This window comes from Schistocerca nitens, chromosome 2 (assembly GCF_023898315.1).
Source record: "Schistocerca nitens isolate TAMUIC-IGC-003100 chromosome 2, iqSchNite1.1, whole genome shotgun sequence".
NCBI classification, from domain to species: Eukaryota; Metazoa; Arthropoda; class Insecta; order Orthoptera; family Acrididae; genus Schistocerca; species Schistocerca nitens.
In genome coordinates this window covers 724,550,661-724,571,731 of record NC_064615.1, presented here as the reverse complement: position 1 = coordinate 724,571,731, position 21,071 = coordinate 724,550,661, and the positions used below count along the sequence as shown (strand labels likewise).

General features: G+C 40.8%; 1 protein-coding gene across 2 annotated transcripts in view; it reads right to left on the bottom strand.

The window, feature by feature from the left end:
• Positions 1-21,071, bottom strand: part of LOC126236917 (protein regulator of cytokinesis 1-like) — a 231,708-nt gene that overhangs the window by 126,110 nt on the left and 84,527 nt on the right. The window lies entirely within an intron of this gene.

Below are 21,071 nucleotides of genomic sequence, written 5' to 3'. Positions count from 1 at the left end.
CACAACACATGACCTATATGATAGAATGTTGTGTTGAGGGATAAAACCACTACCAACTGTGTGAATTGCATAATCACATCTTCACTTTCAAAGGAGGATATAAACTGCACTGCAAACAGAAACTACCTAATCAGAAGGAATACCTTCCACAGATGTTTGATTAAAATGTTCTAACTTCTCACAAAACCAAAACATTTGTTGTCAATTAACTAAATCAAGAATGAAATTTTCACCCTCTGATCTGTGGCTCAGTATTCTTAGCCATGGGCCCACTACAAAAACTCCCTCATGACAAGTGGTGACAGATACACACATACTTAAAAAAAAAAAAAAAAAAAAAATCTCAGTCTTGCTTTCAAGCCACTCAGCAATGAAACACATTGAGAAAGCCTAACAATATGATAGAGGTAGGACAATGAGGGTCAAAATACTTACCAAAGTAAGTTGTCAAATCATCAAAAGAAAATTAATGGTAGCCTTGCAAGTGATGCTCTCAACTATCAGGTTGTTTAGTGAAACCAAGCTTAAAACAAAAACAGAGAAGATGTACAAACTAGTTTTTTTCTCCATTACTGTTGACGAAGTTTAACACCCACAACTTGCTCAGAAAGAAGTTTTCACATTTCACTGACACATGTTACTGGTATACAGTTCAAGCATCCTGCAATGTCAATGATATGCAGCCAAAGCAGTTTATGGTAACTGAAGAAAACTTCCCATGTCAAGATTACTAAAAAAGCATTTTATTGTATGACCAGTTTCAACAGTGCTATGTTGTAGTCATTGGCTCTTATATTTCTGGATTGTTAGAACACATTATCGATCAGTGTTACAAGTCGCTTAACAATGCGTATGTACATGCCACTACCAAGAATTTCACTACACACCAGCGTGTCAAAATGTAACAATATTATATAGAAACATAACACTAATTATATAGTGCAGATTGTATTGCCTTCTCTGTCAGTTACCAGCTAGTAGTGAACATAAACAATTGCAACCGGCACAATGTAGTTAATTTTATGTTTGTACATAATACCTCTACATTTGAAATGCTGATGTGTAGTGATCTTCATAGTAGCTGTGTGTACTTAAGCAATGTTACACGACTTTTAACACTGATGGATGGTAAGAATTCAAAAGCATATGAACCGATGACAACAGCATTGGTCTGTTGAAACCAGTCATACAATAAAAATGTGTTAACAATCTTGGCTTGTAAAGTTTTCTTCATTTATCACACATTACAGATTGCCCCAGACTGATCATGTTAGAAACATACAAGGCATTTTACATGTTGCAAGCATGTATTCAATGCAGTCTAGCGGTTGTTAACATGGAAACAAAAACAGCAGAGTACAAAATTTGGTTGCTAAAAGAAAGAGCACAATTTAGTGCCATTGGAAGAGGAGATCACCAGAGTGTTAATGTATTTTGTGGAAAATTCTGGTTATTTGATCATTCTGGGTGTAAAAGACATTGAAGTCGGTATTGTCAATGTATATACACTGCTGTTGAGATCAGTCATCTTTTGTTTTTGTTGTACTAAAACAAATTATTGTGATAGCAGATAACTGTGTAAGGAATTGAAATCAATAATATACAACTATGATTGTTGAGATGAGTGGCAGAACAGATTACATTTTTAAATAAGCAAATGAGCTACCATTTGAAGATCCCAACAAAGGAGTTAAAGGAGTATGGGACCTCTGAAGGTTAGTACTGAGATGCAAATAATTTAATAAATAAGTGTGGTTAATCTGAAAGTTACATAACATTCCTGTGATCAATTTTCACAGAAACTGAGTAGCAAAAACAGAATGAATTTTGTATGAGATGAAGGAGTAGGGGAAGGATACACAACACTTTTTGGAGAACAAGTGTTATACCAATGAAACCTTGAAAAAGAATATGTAATAGTGGGGATGCGAAGCTTGCCAGCTTAATGGCCCCTGAGGTATAAATCTTCTGACCATTAAGGTATAGATCAGAGGCGACATAATGCAAGAGTGAACAAAACAGCTAAAAAGTGTGAAGTAGAGGTTGGGGAAGTAAAGTATTTTCAGTAGAACTTATACATATGTGACAGTGAGGTAGAAAGATAGTTTCAATAAATGTTACAGAAACAAGGAGGCAGGAACATCCAGTGATGTGTGATGCGGTGCATGGAATCAATTTGTTGCCCAACTAGACAAGGAAGGCCCCTCTGGGACATGCTGAGATTTGCAGAGCTTCCTCAATCATTTGGTGTGACTAGTGACTTATTGTCAGATTACCACTCCAAAGGTCCAGGGTTCAATACTCCATCAGTGGTGATGGTTAGTGTTTAACGTCCCATCGATTCCATCAGTCTCACGAAATTTTCTGTAACTTGTAGCTTCTTTTACCTCAAGCAATGATTTGTTAATGTGAAGAATATCAAGTTTCACCCTTGGTCCCCCTGTAACTGGCTGGGTAAATCGGTTCAAGATGCAATGAAGGCAATGGCGTATCTCAGACCAGGATCATGTCTAACGAAAGCACAGTGCTAATTAAACCAATCTTTGAGATGAAGATAGCTTTACTGATCATGTAAGGGATTTGTATGTTGTAGCAGGATTACTTATTACATAAGTCATTAATATCTGGCATAGGAAAAACATTTTGCTAACTCAGTAAACAGTATGTTTCAAAATTTTTGGTAATTCTGGCCCTGGTGTAACCTCCAAGACATATCTGGGCTTTAGCAAATTTTAGTTTTGGATTTAAAATATGGAGAATTAGATATTTATTTACCATCATAGTAGAATAGCGTTACAAGTGCTTCACAACAGCTGAGAAGGAAGAACATGGCTACTGAATACACTTAGAATAATTCCAGGCAAATTATTAGAGTGGGGAACAATTTATTTGTAGAGGGATGCGATTTTAAAAATTTTATTAATTTGCCTATACAGTATAATACTTTAATTGTGACAGTGCAGTATTTTTGTTGTCTGGCAATAGAGGAGGAGGAGGAGGAGGAGGAAATTAGTGTTTAACGTCCCGTCGACAACGAGGTCATTAGAGACGGAGCGCAAGCTCGGGTGAGGGAAGGATGGGGAAGGAAATCGGCCGTGCCCTTTCAAAGGAACCATCCCGGCATTTGCCTGAAGCGATTTAGGGAAATCACGGAAAACCTAAATCAGGATGGCCGGAGACGGGATTGAACCGTCGTCCCCCCGAATCCTGGCAATAGAGTAGGGAATATAAAATTTATGAGATTGACTGCATCTGTGTATGGAGTAATCCAACCTCTGATGACAGCAACATGCCGTATAACAACAACCATACTTACACAACTCTTAGTACTAGCAGTTCTTAAAAAAAAAAAAAAATCACCTACAGTAACTAATCCAACAGAGTGAGTCATTGGATGTGTACCTGTGAGTAATAAACAGAAATGTATGTAATGAGGCAGTAATAAGAAGCTCACACCCTGCAGTAAGCAAGATTGCCAACATTCTGGAAAAAATTATACCTATTAAGATTATAGAGGTGTTATAAAAGGTATCACTCATAGAGCACAAGCAGTCAGCTTGGAGGCCGATAGAATTAAGCAGTGGTTACTATGGGCATCACAGTGAGCCACTTAAGCAACTTATGGACAATACAGGGCAGTCCTGGTTTTCGACAATGCTACAACGAAATTTTACTTATTGTGCACATACTGTAAAGTAGAATGAATACATGATTCATCTGTATGTGACATGGGTATAAAAGGAGTGAAATTTAGTACATAAAGCTGCTATCTCTTACTCCAACCCAACTGGGCACCGAGTTGTGCTGAGCTTGGATGATATAACAGGTACATCATTTCACAGGGCTTCAACTCTATGCTAGTGCTCAACAATTAGAGGGGCCGGCACTCAAGCTGGCCTGCGAGAGGTGATGTGTCAGTGTCCTGACAAGGCATGACCAGATTTTTTAATGGTTGAAAGAATTGAGAATGTGATGGTCCACTGTATCCTGGTAGGTCAGGACAGCATGGACAACATCAAGTTTTGCAAAACCTTGTTAAAACACATCATGAAGAACACAACAGGGCACAGCTACTGGCTTTGATATGTAAGAAATGTGTACCCAAAGGCACACCATACCATCAAGCAATGCTGCGTTCATATGATAGTGCTGATGATGAGGTCGAATGGAAACTGGCAATGCTAATTCTCCTCCGAGCTCCTGCAGGTGGATAAATCTATTGTAGTGCAGTATAGAGGACCTGAACTCATATGGACAGACAAGTTGGCACTCCTGTGAGTAATTTTCATTTGGTGTACCACTTTCTCTGCTGATATGTAATGTGAAGCATATAAGAAATGTCGAGGAAAATCGACCTTGCTTTAAAATGGTCAGAAAACTTTGAAGTCTATTTTCTTAAGTATTTTTTAATGTTGCATCGAACTGCTTTGGCAGAGGTATATTTGAGTTCTGAGCTTCACGTACCATAAATACTAAAAAATTACAAAAATCTGATTGCCGTGTGGTGCCCTTGTAAGTTATCTTACCTTATATGCAGAATGTTGATGGTACTACTCCTAATTAGTTAGTGTAGTTGCACTGAAATGCTTATCATTTATCTGCCCAAACATGTAATGTCCTTTGTACCAATGTGACATTAATTGATCAAGTTTATTTAGCACAACCCAAGTATAAATTCTTACATAACATGTAAGTAATATAAGAGCCTATGTGCAGTTGTTCATTACAATTCGTGAAGAATGATTTAGAGAATTGAGGAGAAATTTTAGTATTGTGGGTTTATTCAGAATAGTTATTATGTGACATTAGACTGAATGCTAATTTGTCTTTCTGAGAACTTTCCTCTCCTAAAATTGTAATCAATTATTTCACAATTACAGTGGAACTTTGATTTTACATTCCCCATTTTTAATGTTTTTCACAACTCTACACCATAAATTCGTAGCCCCTGTGTAAAACCCATAAGATCAATGCTAAAAATTCCCTGATTTTACATTTTTTCCTAGTAAATTTTACCTCGATTCTAAGTTCTCACTCAATGTCTCACTTTACTTCATCCCATTTTCTTCCTAATGACATTTGATATGACTGTACAAGTTATAAGTTGCATAAAAGACAGATGGTTCACATCCTGGGTGGTGGAGGAGTTAAGGGAATATTTTATGGCTATTGTGGAGAGGGGAGATGTGGAAGAGGAAATGGCGACATAATCCACAATTGGTGTTACCAACACAGCTTGCAACATTTAGCTTCACAGCACAACTATGATAAAACTACTGCTACACTGCGGCGGTAATGGAAAAACTAGACAGTTAACATGGAGTAATCTGGACCGAGCCCAGCCACCACCTTTTCTTGTACCACTTGCAACTCAGTCTCATATTTTTTGCATGTATTTCTGATGTACTGTATTCAACAACAATATCGAATGTCAATCTTTTAAATTCAAACAGGGAATCTCTAAAGGATATGCTCGGGCATAATCGAGGAAACATCGGCCACTTCCAGCTAATGAACTTTTATTGGCTGGTGACTTGTTAAGTCATCCAAAGCCAGTGTAGCCACCATACCACACTGACACATGTAAAATGAGCTCACCTAATGGATGTGTGGAGAGGGGGAGAGGCCCTTCAGTGACAGGAGTGCAGGTAGGGGTGAAAGCATTTTAAGTGCTGAAAATATACTTTTCGTTCAGATGATGTATTATGACAGAGATGTCATACAGAAACAGAACAAGGGCTTTGCAATGACACATTTTGAAGAATTTTGTGTTCATGAACATGGTTCAGTTGCAACAACTACCTACATTACTCACGTATATATTTTACACTGCACATACCACACACTGTAGATCATAAAGATTGGCAGCAGTGAGAGCATGAAACTAAACTGTAACACTTGAGCTTTCTTTCAAATTTACATTTTACATAGTGTACAGAAATATAATGAGTCGGCTTCTAATATGCTTGTAATGCAACTGGAAAAGTAAATTCATTTTTTCACGTCTCTGTTTCTCTCATCAAGGCTAAAACAACACTTTAATGGTGATGAGCATATGATGTGCAGCTCATAAGAAAAGCATTAAACAATTACAGCAAGGGTGACAATGTATGTCATTAATCAGACGTTTGCATTTCTGCTTACGGTTTAACCACTTCGCTGCTACGATATTTTTCATTTAATTCAACATGTTTATCCATTTTTGCTTTTTCTGGGTGAATACAAAGGATGATCTCACGCATGTTTTGAACATATAATTCGTGGTCATAGCATGTCAGAAAACATGCTCGAGTACTTTGCATCCAGACACAAATTTCAAAAGAACTGATAAAATTCATTACCACAAATTAATGTATAAACATTATATAGTACACTTAAATTTCCTTCGCTTACACTGATTTTATACAAAGTACTGGAGAGGATTGCGATTTTTAGTCGTAAATGCCAATTGCATATGTGGTTTTTTTTTCTTTTTTCTTTTTTTTTGGGGCAGGGGGGGGGGGGGAGTTACCATATGCTTCGATTCTGCATTTTTCTTCACTTTTGTGTTTTTAAAGTCTAGCCCACTTGAAAACATATAATAGGGATTTCACTGTATTTTATACGTGTAATTTCAGATACCTCAAGGAAGAATGACCTAGGTTAGAGTCCCAAAAACTGGCAGCCTGCACACTGTGCAAGCAACACACAAGTGCATTTAAAGGCCCTGTATTAACTGAGCTCCGTCTGGTAGTGGGACAAACCTTCAGCAAGTTTCATTCACACCTGAGCAACCCTGGGCGCATTCTGAAAGTACCTGGAGAGACCTGAATTACATACTTGAATATATGGCATTAAAACAGTAACAGAGTTTTCGTAAGAGCTTCACCATAGAGCAAATGTACTAGTGTATTTTGTACACCAGAGTCACCTTTTAACCTCTGCCTGAAAAATGCCAAACCTTATATCCACCTAAACACTGATAACTTTCTAGTCATCATTTAACAGGTGTTTGGTTGTGCTAGTGATTGCAGCATCAACAGGTTATGAGTAACAGTAAAGTATTGTTGAAACTGCAGCAGTGGTGTACTACTAACTTTGATTCAGTAATTTGTGATGTCACAAAGTATTTAAGGGTGAGAGGTATGGCACATGTGATGTTTTCTGGTCACCAGTGTTTTATCAGGGACTTTGTGTCTTTTGTCTTTGGTCACTGTTAGGAAATGAGCTTTTGTCGAGTGGATATGTTGCCGAGCAGCCATGTAAGATAAATACTTTAACTTTTTGAAGGACTTACTGATTTTGCACAACTTTATGAAATCTAACTCTGTTTACGGGATATGAAGCTGTTATGAACTGCTGCTGCAGTTGACATTATTATTTGTGTACGATGGACTTGCAGAACAATTTTCGCAGTGGACGCCACCTGGACCACTCAAATTCCTCAAACACAATTACATTATGAACCCGAGGGTCATAACCGCCAAATCCGAATTCGGAACAGAGTCACCGAAGAAGGAGACATAGGATGGGTGACCATGCATGGCAGACAAACAGCATGCGTATCTGCTGAGGAGGAAGTCGCGGCAGTAGGACAGCAGTAGTCCGGCAGCTTTTGCGTACAGACTCTCAACTGGTCTAGTGTAAAAGGTGCCAGTGGCAAAACGGATGCCACGATGGTGCTTAGTATTCAGATGGCGAAAGAGGGACGGCAGACAAACAGCATGCGTATCTGCTGAGGAGGAAGTCGCGGCAGTAGGACAGCAGTAGTCCGGCAGCTTTTGCGTACAGACTCTCAACTGGTCTAGTGTAAAAGGTGCCAGTGGCAAAACGGATGCCACGATGGTGCTTAGTATTCAGATGGCGAAAGAGGGACGGACATGAGGATGTATAATAATAATAATAATAATAATAATAATAATAATAATAATAATGAGCGTATGGCATTGGTGGCTGGGAGACCCCTTGCGTGGCGGTTCGGCCACCGCTCCACAAGTTCTTTAACGCCACTAAGGCGACTTGCGAGTGAATGAGGATGAAATGATGATGAAAGATGCACAATACCCAGTCATCTCAAGGCAGAGAAAATCCCTGACCCTGCCGGGAATCGAACCCGGGACCCCGTGCGCGGGAAGTGAGAACGCTACTGCAAGACCACGAGCCGCAGACATGAGGATGCATAAACAAAGGACACGTAGTATAGTTTCGAATGGACAAAGGACCGCTGCAAAAGGTGGAGGGTGGTTCCATTCTACCCCAGGAATTACCATTGAGGACAAGTAGGACATTGAGGGACTGCGTACAGCGGGCTGCCAAGACAGACATGTGGGAGGACCAAGAAACTTTCCTGTGGAGCAGGAGCTTCAGGACTTTTATAGTTTCGATGAATGGAAGAGCAACAGGCCCAAGGTGTAAAGATGGTGGGAGAAACCAATAGTGCTGCCAGAAGTTAATACAAACTGTTTTGTCAGTGGAAAAACGAAAGCCATTTTCGATGCTCCGTGAGTAAAGACGATCGAGACACCGCTGAAGATGTCCCTGAATGAGACAGGTCCACAAAGAACAGCTGTAGTGGGCAAAATCGTCAACAAAAAAGGAACCAGAGATGCCTGGCGGGAGAAAGGCCATTATAGGGTTAATGACGATAGCAAAGAAGATGACGCTCAGGACTGAACCCTGACGCACTCCGTTTTTCTGGATAAAGGTGTCCGACAAGGCAGATCCTACATGTACCTTGAAAACTCGATCTTTTAAAAATTCCTCACGGAAACGGGGCAGGTGACCACTGAAGCCCCATGTATAGTAATTACAGAGGGTACCAGTCCTCCAGAAGGTGTCGTAGGCTTTCTCCAAATCAAGAAACATGGCCAGTCTGGGATTTCAACAGAAAACTAGTCATGACATGGGTGGACAAAGTGACGAGATGGTCAACTGCAGAACAGTACGCTCAAAAACCACACTGTGCAGTGGTTAGTAAATTGCGAGGGTCAAGCCACCATACCAGCTGGGCATGAATCATATGTTCCATCACCTTGCAAACACAGATGGTGAGAGAGAGAGAGGTAGCGGTAGCTAGAACGAAGGTATTTGTCCTTACCTGTCTTGGCTGTGGGTATGACAGTGGCTTCACGCCAGTGTCTGGGAAACTTGCCCTATACCTACGTATTAAGCAGAAAGTGCTTGCCTGCAAGAGAAAGTTGCTACAACATCTGAATGTGAACAGCGTCTGGCCCTGGGACGGAGGATCCAGATGAAGTGAAAGCTTGATCTAGCTCCCTCATAGTAAAGGTGACATTGTAAGTCTCCTGATTCTGAGAAGAGGATGGTATCGCCCAAACCTCCACCACTCGTTTCCAAGGGAGGAAAACAGGCTGATAGTGGGAGGAGCTCGAGTTCGAAATTTCTGCAAAATGGCAGCCCACAGTGTTGGAGATAGAAATAGGGTCCATGATGACATTGTCTGTTACTGTCAGGCTGGAAACTGGGGAATGGATCTTGGTCCCAGTCAGAGGTTGGCCCACATGACAGAAGAGAGAGTGAAACTGTTAATAGGACTAGTGAATGAAATACAGCTAGTTTTTTTGCTATCCCAAAGAACGCAACGACGCTGTGCAAGTGTCTGTTTATACTGAATGCAGTTTGCCATCACTGGATGATGGTTAAAAACGTGGAGAGCACATCTCTGCGCTTGAATTGTGTTGCGGCACACTTCAGTCCACCAAGGGACCGGGACGTGGCATAGTAAAGAGGAAGTGTGAGGAATAGAACGTTCTGTGAGGGTAAGGATAACATTTGTAAGATATTCCACCTGGCCTCACAACTGTGGAAACTGTGTTCGTCAAAAGTCGCCAAGGAGGAGTAAAGCCTCCAATTGGCCTTAGTAAGCTGTGATTTGGAGGTGCATGAAGGTGGGGTAGGAGGCAGCAAATGGATAGCACATGGGAAATGGTCACTCATGTAGGTGACAGAAAGAACAGACCACTCAAGACAATGGGCAAGATGGGCAGTGCAGGACAGGTCCAAATGGCAATAGGTCTACGAGAAGTCTGAAAGGAATGTGGGTGCTTCTGTGTTAAGGAAGAAAAGGTTAAGTTGATTAAGAATGTCAGCCAAGAAGGCGCATCTCTGACAGGTTCTGGGATAACCCCAAATGGGATGGTGGGCAGCAGAAATGGGCGAGGTAGCTGTCCAATACGCTGGAGGAAGTCAGCCCTGGTAACATCGAATGAGAGCGGGATGAAAATGGTACACAGAGAAAAGGTCAAGTGGAAAGGGAAAGGCGAACTGAAACAACTTGAAGGCAGGTAGTCAGGGAGATGGGTTGACTATGATCATCATCCCGTATGAGCTGCACGATTCCCCCAAGAGATGGAATGCCGACCTCGGGCGGAAGGTCAAAACAGACCAGGAATAAATGTGAAATCTCAAAACGGCTGTGAGGAAGCAATTTTGTTTCCTGATGGCAGAGTACAAGTGGATGCTGCAGTTCTAAAAGCAGCAATAAATCCTCTTTGTTGGACCGAAGGTTGTGAACATTCCATTACAAGAGAGTCATGATGAGGAAAAAATTAAGTGGTATCACTTCGGTGGCTGCCGAGTGCCAGCCTGCAAAGACTTGCTGCTGCAGCGCACCGAGGAAGGAGGATCCTGCTCCATGAGGTCCACAGAAGTGTTGCTTTCTTCTGCTGTCAGCCTGTGCAGAGTTGAACATAGAAAAACGGTTGGTGGTGCGCACCGGCAACACAGAGGCCACCCACCCCGGAAACACATGGCGACACCGTCGAAGAGGATATTCAAGTCGGCGAAGGAGAAGACCGTTTGCCTTTGTTGGACTTTCTCGAGCCTTTCCAGTTAGCAGAGGAAGACTCAGGTGTTGATTGGCTGGAGGATCAAACAAAGTCGTCATGGGAGCATTGCTTCTGTCCTTTCCAGCCTGCCGCTAGTGTAACTTGTGACTTGGCCCCGTGAGACAAGAGTCTGATAGCTTGTTGCACAGCTAGATGACAGGACTGCAATGCTACCATGAAACTGGGCGATTTCGCAACCTCAGAGCCGAATGTGAGGTCACATGTCTGTGATGCTGTGTCCTTCATGGAGCGAGATGTAGCAAGAGCAGTACAGTGCCACATGGTAGAACGCAGGATTTGTGACTAGCCAATAACTTGCAAGCCACCAGATAAGGAACTTTTTCCTTTACCAGGATCTCTTGAACAGCCTGCTCATCGAGATACATGGGAAAATCTCGAGAGGGAGCAGCATGGTCACCATTATAGTTTATACAGCAGGGAGAATGAGATGGACGATCGCCCTCGTGTGCATCTCTACCACAGGTTACACATTTGGTCGGGTGTCGACAAGACATATGAGTGTGGTTGAAATGATGACACTGGTAGTAGCGCATCGGGTTCGGGACATATGGTTTGACTGTCAAAACCTCATAGCCTGCTTTGATCTTGGATGGCAGCACCACTCTATAAAAGGTGAGAAAAAGAGTGTGTATGGGCACTACGAAGGCATCTATCTTTTTCATCGTCCAATGGACAGCAGTAACACCCTGATCAGAGAGGCATGTTTGGATTTCGGCCTCGGTCAGAATGTCGAGCAGCCTAGTGTAAATAACACCACGGGAAGAATTCAGTGTTTGATGGGCCTCGACATGAACAGGATAGCTCTGGAGAAGTGAAGCGGCAAGCAGTTGTGCTTGAGAACCAGAAGTAGTCTCAAAAAGCTAAGTGCCTTTCTGTAAATGAGAGCAGGTTTTCACAGGGTCAGCAACTGCATCAACACCTTTCTGAATAATAAACGGATTTACCATTGCGAAGGACTGACTGTCTTCAGTACGTGAAACCACAAGGAACCGTGGTGCAGCTGGGAGGGTCTTTGAATCATTAGCCTCATTCCATTTATGGTTTGCAGACGTTGATTATGAGGATGATCGGCTCATTGCAAGAAAATCCCCCATTATTTCCGGTGTCTGATGGCATGATGCTTCCACCTGGGGTCCACCTTCACAACAGGGTGCACCCACCTTAGGTGATTGTTCACATCTCAGGTCACACCTCCCGAACACCTGATAGAGAGACCAGTCGGCAATTTGGGAAGGTAGCAGCTCAGGCAACAACACCTCTCTGGGCTGGCTTGTACCAGCATAGAGGGAAAAGATGCTGCAAAGGCTGGGGGCCCGTGGAAGATTTCTCCCTCGTGTAAGCAAAAATCTTAAGTACTAACATCAACATCTTTAGTAATGAACTGCTTGTAGGTGGAGAAAGCAAGGCAAATGGTATGTGTGTTCCATTAAAACCACTGTTCTTTTGTTTCAATAAAATGAAACACATTTGTGACAAAAATGCAAATTTCCTAGGAGTCCCTAGACAAATTAAAAATACCTTTACTGATTTCAGAAATAACCTCAGAAGAAAGTAGGCCGCTTGAAAGGAGTGTGCAAGGCAAGAAAGGGTTGTGTAAATCAACACTATGGATGCTCACCAATAAAATGTTGGTTCTACTATGTTCATTATTGTCAGTTATTAGCCACTGTGTTATGTCTATTATTTTACAGGTATTGTGCGATTTTTCTGTGGTGAAAAATACGAGTACATGGCGTACAAACCGGCAGCGACTGCCGCAATTTTCTTCTTCTTATCGTCTATAGTTTCTAATGTATAAATTATTTTCAAAGTTCCAAAATGTACTAGAATAAATAAAAGTCTACAAAACGCCTCACTGTACAATGTACTTGTGGTCACACAGTCGCAATTCCTGAAATCCACTGCCCATGGCCTCTGGCCTGCCAAGGAGCGCCACGGACAAAAATCTGCCACATTATGCCACACACAAACAGACCCAGACTGTAGGTAGATCGGTGAAACTAGATCCGATGGGCAGGGCTTACACATTAGCGGGAAATGATGGGCGTCAGATTGGCGGCCCCAATCCATTAGAGATACCCAAAGAAATGGCCTGCAGTTTTGGTCCGTCGTGGAAGTCCACTTGTGTGGCCAGCTATTCCATGTCACAGACACGATGTTGATGAAATGAGACCATGAGATTTTTCCAATTTTTTTTTTTTTTTTTTTTTTTCAAATTTCCCTGACAATGCCCCAGATTCCCAGGACACGTTTGAAATTCCTTGATATTCCCTTATTTCCAGAACTTGTGACACCCCTGACACTCTTTGAAAATGTGATTTGTTTTCTTCTAACACCTACAGTTTTTATGTAGCTTCTAAAGCTAACAATTTTCAAATTTCCCACATAATATGTACTACAATAGATCGTAAGGAGATTCAGCATGATCGATGTGAAAAAGATTGTGTACTTCTAAACATCCCAAAAAGTATCAAATGCATCACAGTCATCTGAGTATTCATTTCAAGTGAAATTTGTGTGTCAAAATTGCCAGGTAATTTCAAATCACTCTAACAATGGTGACTTCATCAAGAAGATCATGTGTTTTGTTACATCTGCGGATCTCTGACTCAAAAGCAGGAGAGAGAACATAACCTCATTTGTCAAAAAAAGCACACCGTCTTATTTCGGTATGAGGTTAGGAGATTAGGAAAAAACTTTTGCGCCAAATAGTGTTTGTCATACATGCATTGCAGGTTTGAGGAAATTGATACAAGGCAAGCAGAAATGTTTATCACTCGGGATTCCAACGGTTGTAGTGCTTCGGGATATTTGTAAACATCCCTACACAACACAGGAAAATAAGTTGAATAAGGATAAATGTAGTGGGGAAGGGAAACTGTGTTTTCCTTTCTTGTATGCAGTGAATGTGGAGCAGTGGTGGAACCGGAAAGAAGGGGACCAGTAAAAATGGTATTACAACCGCTGGTCGTCCGGGAGTCGTTTGTGCCATGGTGCAGCAAGTACCTGAACCTGAAAGCCATGGAATAAACGATGCACGAACAAGGGCGTAATGAACAATTGAAGAGTGGTAGTTGTTTATCTGTGTTTTTCTTTCAGGTCCTACAGTACACACATACGGACATTTTGAATGTACTCAAGAGAGTGGTATTACCATAGCAATTGTTAGTTGTGTTGTAAAAAGTAATAGTAAAAATATTGGGCAAAATATACCCCTGTTTCTGAGAAGTGTGGCTATTTATTTAGTAGTGCAGTAGAGAGAACTTGCGGAAGCATTCCAGGAATCTTCACCTCAGTTGGATCGACTGGGAGGTGGCACGAAAGGATCTGGACCACCAAAAAACTACCGTGTTTACTTGGATCTAAGCCACACTCGAACCTAAGCCACACCTGAAAAATGAGACTCGAAATCAAGAGAGAAAAAAATTCCCAAATCTAAGCCGCACCTGAAATTTGAGACTCGAAATTCAAGGGGAGAGAAAAGTTGTACGCCGCACTTCCAAATCGAAACAAAGTTGGTCCATTGTAATATGAGAGACAATTTAGGTCGAATGAATAATGATACAGCTACAGTAGTTTGATTCGGGTCATAAGCTTAGCAGTTAAGCTTTACCAGGTAGCCATTGCTATGCGTCAGGTGCTCCGTCCGTATTTATACGGATACCCTTCCCTTTTCACGTGGTTCGTCTGGTTTGAATTGATTGCTTATTTTTCTTCGATCTGTTAACTGCCGTTCTCTTTGTTATAGGTGTTTACATCACTCTAAGCTGAAAATGCATTACTGTACTGTGTCATGCATTGTTTGTCACATTTTGATAATGAGTGTTTACGACTTGTTGCCGCTCGCGGCATGGCTTGCTTTTGTGCGCTCTACCGCCGCTCGGAATTTTTTTTTTTTTTAAGAGATGAATCGTCTCATTAGCGAAACAATGGCAAGAGACTGCTATTTGTTGTTATTTACACAGCTGCTTTCTTTGATAATGATCAACAAGAACCAAATAATAGACTGCGCATGATAGAAGATGTTCTGAACGAGATTTTTGTGAAAATTTTTCTCCGTTTGAAAATCTTTGCAGACGACTCTTTAGTACATAACATTCTGCACAGAAATTAGAGTCATCTTAGATTTAGAAATCTAGTCAATTGCCATGCTTCATTTCTGACTGTATCACTATTAGGCATAAGAATAATACGAATATAAACGTGACATATGTATATTCTTCCGCGTTTGCTGTTGTGTCACTCTAGTTTCGTAGTTTATTAGGCAGACAGGATTTAAATGAGATAGCAGCAAACACGAAAGAATACATGGCAAAATGTTTATATTCGTGTTATTCTCATGGTGAAGAGGGTACTGCATGTGATCCACAATTCATAAAAGTTCTTATTAGCAACCATCTCTTCTCACAGGTGGGAAAAAATTCAGAACGCAGAGTTGGCCATATTGACAAAAATTCCAGTCTTGCCAGTCGGATTTTCATAGTACATTGAAATGCTACTACATTCGAAGATGAACGATACGGAATTTGTATTTACTTTGTTGGATGATGTATGAAAATGCAGTGGTCCAAACTCAAGGCGGAGAAAAAAGCTCGTCTTCCACCCTTTTTCTAAATTTATTTACTGACGTAGAGGTTTTGGCGCCAGTATTTATCTTTGTGCCTGCAAAGCATGCCTGTGTAGCGCTACGTATATTCGACAGCAGAAGTTTGTTGTGGCACCACCTACCAACATTTTTCAGAACTTCTGCTTACTTTGCACTCAATTCTAAGCCGCAGGCAGTTTTTTGGATTACAAAAACCAAAAAAGCTGCGGCTTAGATTCAAGTAAATACAGTACTCTGAGAAGAGAGGATAAAGGTAATACTACTTTCATCTGGCAGTCTATTGGGGTCAGCAAAATACTGCCCTGTTATATCAGCCAGGGACGCAACGTCCCACTAGTGCTGGTATAAGAACCACCACAAATCTTATAAAAGAAACAGCAACAGGGAAAGAAGTAAAAATACACCCCACAGTATGGAGAGAAAAAGAAAACCATGTAGATTGCTATTTTTGTCTGGTGAAATTTGGCGGGCATAATAAGAACAGTCTGAAAGAAATTGTTTATCCAAACCTAATATCAGCCATAGGATCCATACCACATGGTTCTAACAATCATGTGCCTGAACTGCCCATTACTTTAGAATACTCATCATCATCATCATCATCATCATCATCACCACCATCATCAAGCGAAACTTCATTTCCTGATTATGACTCCACACCCACAAAAGGACAACCAGAGCATTTGAGATATATGGCTTGCTAAGAGACCTGGGTCTCTTGAAAGAAGCAGCACAAGCTTTGGGGTCACAATTAAAGGAAAAACATTTGTTTACCTCGGACACAACATTCTACTGGTTTCATTACAGAAGGCTCTTGTTTATTGCAAGAACATTGAAGTGTGTTATCAAGATATGGAGTTACATAAAACATGAATGAATGGAGGCTGTTCCTAGATTCTATAAAAATAAGTCCCAAGGCCGTACTTCTACATATGTACGGCTCAGTGCCAGCAGCATATTCTGTGCATTTAAAAGAAACCTATGAAAATATGGAGATGCTGCTGAAGGTATTAAAGTATTCAAAACATCGATGGGTTATATGTGGAGGAATGCTGATGGGACAACAGTCAGGCTTTGCGATGTTTCATTGTTTCCTGTGCCTCTGGCATAGTCATGTTCCTGAATTGCACTGAGTAGAATAGAATGGCGTACCAGAACAACAATGAATCCTGGGGAGAAAAATGTGAAAATGTGTGAAGATAATCTCTGATGAAATGAGAGAAAATCATCCTGTTGCCTCTTCATATTAAACTGGGAAACATGAAACAGTTTGCATTGCCAAAAGATGGTGATTGTTTTAAGTATGTAAGTTCCAAATTTTCTTTTCTGCCCAAGTATAAACTTAAAGACGGAATATTTGTGGGATTGAACAGCAGAAGTTTGTTGAAAGGTGAAGTATTTGAAAATGTAATAACACAAGAAGAACGACTGGCTTAGAGAGGATTTAAGAACGTGGTTGGCAATTTCTTAAAAAACATATTTCAAAGCCATGATGGAAAATATGTTGACAGTACTGAAAAATTTACAAATTTACAATGCAATGAGAGCCTCAAAATCCATCCCCCCACCCTTCATGAGCTCTCTTGACTACTTCCCTAACAATCTTCTAAATGTTGGCAAAGGACGTGGAGGAAGGGCTCATCAATACATGAAAGAAATAAAATCACATTATCAAGGCAGGTGGGATGAAGGGATCATGGCTGACTAATGTTGGTCTCTAAAAGGAGATAACATGGAGCTACAGTGTAGAAGAAAATCTTGAAGACAAATTTTCAGTATGAAGAGGAAACAGTACTGAAACAGTGCAGTATCTCTGTAAGACTTGGAATATGTTAAACTTAAATTGTTGTTATATTTGTGAACAAATGAATGCTGTTTGATTTTGTTTATTGCATACATTTGTAAACAGTTTAGAGGTTACTAGTATAGCTGTAAATACCATCATTAATAAATTAAAAAGTCTTAATACTGTATAAATATGACAATACTTTATAGCTCTCTTACATTTTTCTCATACATGATTGCCAAAATCTGACTTCAGGTTCTTTAACAGAGGCCAGCTATTAATAAAAATCAACCTTCAGGATTAAAAGCCTTGAACAAAAATTTAATTTTTTAGTCCTGTGTTATTGCTCCCAACTTCAGATTGTTAGGGCAAGGGCATTTTATGAAATAAACCAGAGTTTGGGTGGCATTAGTTCGCTCAATGGCATTTATAATTGAGCGAGCGTGATCAGTTCAAATTAAGATTCAACAAAAATGAAGTTTGTGTTTATTTGTTGAAATAATAGTATGATTCTGGTTTCAGTTGGTCACTTTTTTATGTTTGACGTGCTCCTGGGGTGTCTTGTGGCAACACAAGGTCTGGCATCATCCAAAGTATTTCCTTGGACTCTGCACCACCATACATACACCATGCCACGGAGCCCCTCCTAGTGAAGTTCCGTGGTTTGGGCTTCCCAACAATAAATAATCAACACATCTTTGATACACAGTTCAAGAAATGATACCATCTGCACACAGAGTCTGTACAAAGCTATAGGATTGTGAAGCCCAATGTAATACTGTTAATGAGTTATTCTGTGGATATAAATCCAGTTAATGTTAGGTATTAGTGCTTTCATTTCGTAGTCACAGTTTTCTGGTATTTACGGATGTCTTGTCGAACTTGTGCCAGGGGCCAAACTTCAATAAATTTAAAGCAAGACGGGACCCCTCACAAGACGATGTGCAAGCTGATGCACAAACAGTAGGAAAACAACTTTTTAAAGTACAGTGGATGAAAGTTATAGCAATAGATGCACTACTGATGATTGAAATGTCTAATATGAACTGAAATTTTTATAGTGCAAACATCTAGAAAGGTCACGCACAGAATTGAGAAGGGGCATCTGCTGCCACCACCACCACCCGCCCCATGAACCATGGTGGGGAGGCTTGCGTGCTTCAGCGATGCAGATGTCTGTACCATAGGTGCAACCACAACAGATGGGTATCTGTTGAGAGGACAGACAAACGTGTGGTTCCTGAAGAAGGGCAGTGGCCTTTTCAGTAGTTACAGGGGCAACAGCCTGGATGATTGACTGATCTGGCCTTGTAACACTAACCAAAACGGCCTTGCTGTGCTGGTACTGCAAACGGCTGAAAGCAAGGGGAAACTACAGCCATAATTTTTCCCGAGGGCATGCAGGTTTACTGTATGATTAAATGATGATGGCGTCCTCTTGGGTAAAATATTCCGGAGGTAAAATAGTCCCCCATTCAGATCTCCGGGCGTGGACTACTCAAGAGGACGTCGTTATCAGGAGAAAGAAAACTGGCATTCTACAGATCGGAGCGTGGAATGTCAGATACCTTAATCGGGCAGGTAGGTAAGAAAATTTAAAAAGGGAAATGGATAGGTTAAAGTTAGATATAGTGGGAATTAGTGAAGTTCGGTGGAAGGAGGAACAAGACTTTTGGTCAGGTGAATACAGGGTTATAAACACAAAATCAAATAGGGGTAATGCAGGAGTAGGTTTAATAATGAATAGGAAAATAGGAGTGCGAGTAAACTACTACAAATAGCATAGTGAACGCATTATCGTGGCCAAGATAGGCACAAAGCCCACACCTACTATAATAGTACAAGTTTATATGCCAACTAGCTCTGCAGATGACGAAGAAATTGAAGAAATGTATGAGGGGAAAAAAGAAATTATTCAAATAGTGAAGGGAGACGAAAATTTAATAGTCACGGGTGACAGGAATACAGTAGTAGGAAAAGGAAGAGAAGGAAACGTAGTAGGTGATTATGGATTGGGGCTAAGAAATGAAAGAGGAAGCCGTCTGGTAGAATTTTGCATAGAGCATAACTTAACTTGGTTAAATAATCATAAAAGAAGGTTGTATACAAGGAAGAACCCTGGAGATACTAAAAGCTATCAGATAGATTACATAATGGTAAGACGGAGATTTAGGAACCAGGATTTAAATTGTAAGACATTTCCAGGGGCAGATGGGGACTCTGACCACAATCTATTGGTTATGAACTGTAGATTAAAACTGAAGAAACTGCGAAAAGGTGGGAATTTAACGAGATGGGACCTGGATAAACTGATTAAACCAGAGGTTGTACAGAGTTTCAGGGAGAGTATAATGGAAAATTTGACAGGAATTGGGGAAAGAAATACAGTAGAAGAAGAATGGGTAGCTTTGAGGGATGAAGTGGTGAAGGCAGCAGAGGATCAAGTAGGTAAAAAGACGAGGGCTGGTAGAAATCCTTGGGTGACAGAAGAAATATTGAATTTAATTGATGAAAGGAGAAAACATAAAAATGCAATAAATGTAGCAGGCAAAAAGGAATACAAACGTCAGAAAAATGAGATCGACAGGAAACGCAAAATGGCTAAGCAGGCATGGCTAGAGGACAAATGTAAGTATGTAGAGGCTTATCTCACTAGGGGGTAAGATAGATACAGCCTACAGGAAAATTAAAGAGACCTTCAGAGAAAAGACAACCACTTGTATGAATATCAAAAGCTCAGTTCTAAGCAAAGAAGGGAAAGCAGAAAGGTGGAAGGAGTATATAGAGAGTCTATACAAGGGTGATGTACTTGAGGACAGTATTATGGAAATGGAAGAGGATGTAGATGAAGATGAAATGGGAGATATGATACTGCGTGAAGAGTTTGACAGACCACTGAAAGACCTGAGTCGAAACAAGGCCCCAGGAATAGACAACATTCCATTAGCTTCTGTCTCGGGTTCTTCGGCCGATGTTCATCTAATGATTTTTCTGACGTTTCGCCAGCACGAGTGGCTGGCATTGTCAAAGCTTCACCCTCCATTGCCGGTGGTGAACCGGCAATGGAGGGTGAAGCTTTGACAATGCCAGCCACTCGTGCTGGCGAAACGTCAGAAAAATCATTAGATGAACGTCGGCCAAAGAACCCGAGACAGAAGCCAATAGGCAGTTTGTCAACAAGTGGCCACGAAAGCCTCAACAATTTTGTAACACTCCATTAGATCTACTGACAGCCTTGGGAGAGCCAGTCCTAACAAAACTCTACCATCTGGTGAGCAAGATGTATGAGACCGGCGAAATACCGTCAGACTTCAAGAAGAATATAATAATTCCAATCCCAAAGAAAGCAGGTGTTGACAGATGTGAAAATTACCAAATTATCAGTTTAATAAGTCTTAGCTGCAAAATACTTACGCGAATTATTTACAGACGAATGGAAAAACTGGTAGAAGCGGATGTCGGCGAAGATCAGTTTGGATTCCTTAGAAATATTGGAACACGTAAGGCAATACTGACCTTACGACTCACCTTAGAAGAAAGATTAAGGAAAGGCAAACCTACATTCCTAGCATTTGTAGACTTAGAGAAAGCTTTTGACAATGTTGACTGGAATACTCTCTTTCAAATTCTAAAGGTGGCAGGGGTAAAATACAGTGAGCGAAAGAGTCGAGGGGCATGAAAGGGAAGCAGTGGTTGGGAAGGGAGTGAGACAGGGTTGTAGCCTCTCCCCGATGTTATTCAATCTGTATATTGAGCAAGCAGTAAAGGAAACAAAAGAAAAATTCGGAGTAGGTATTAAAATCCATGGAGAAGAAATAAAAACTTTGAGGTT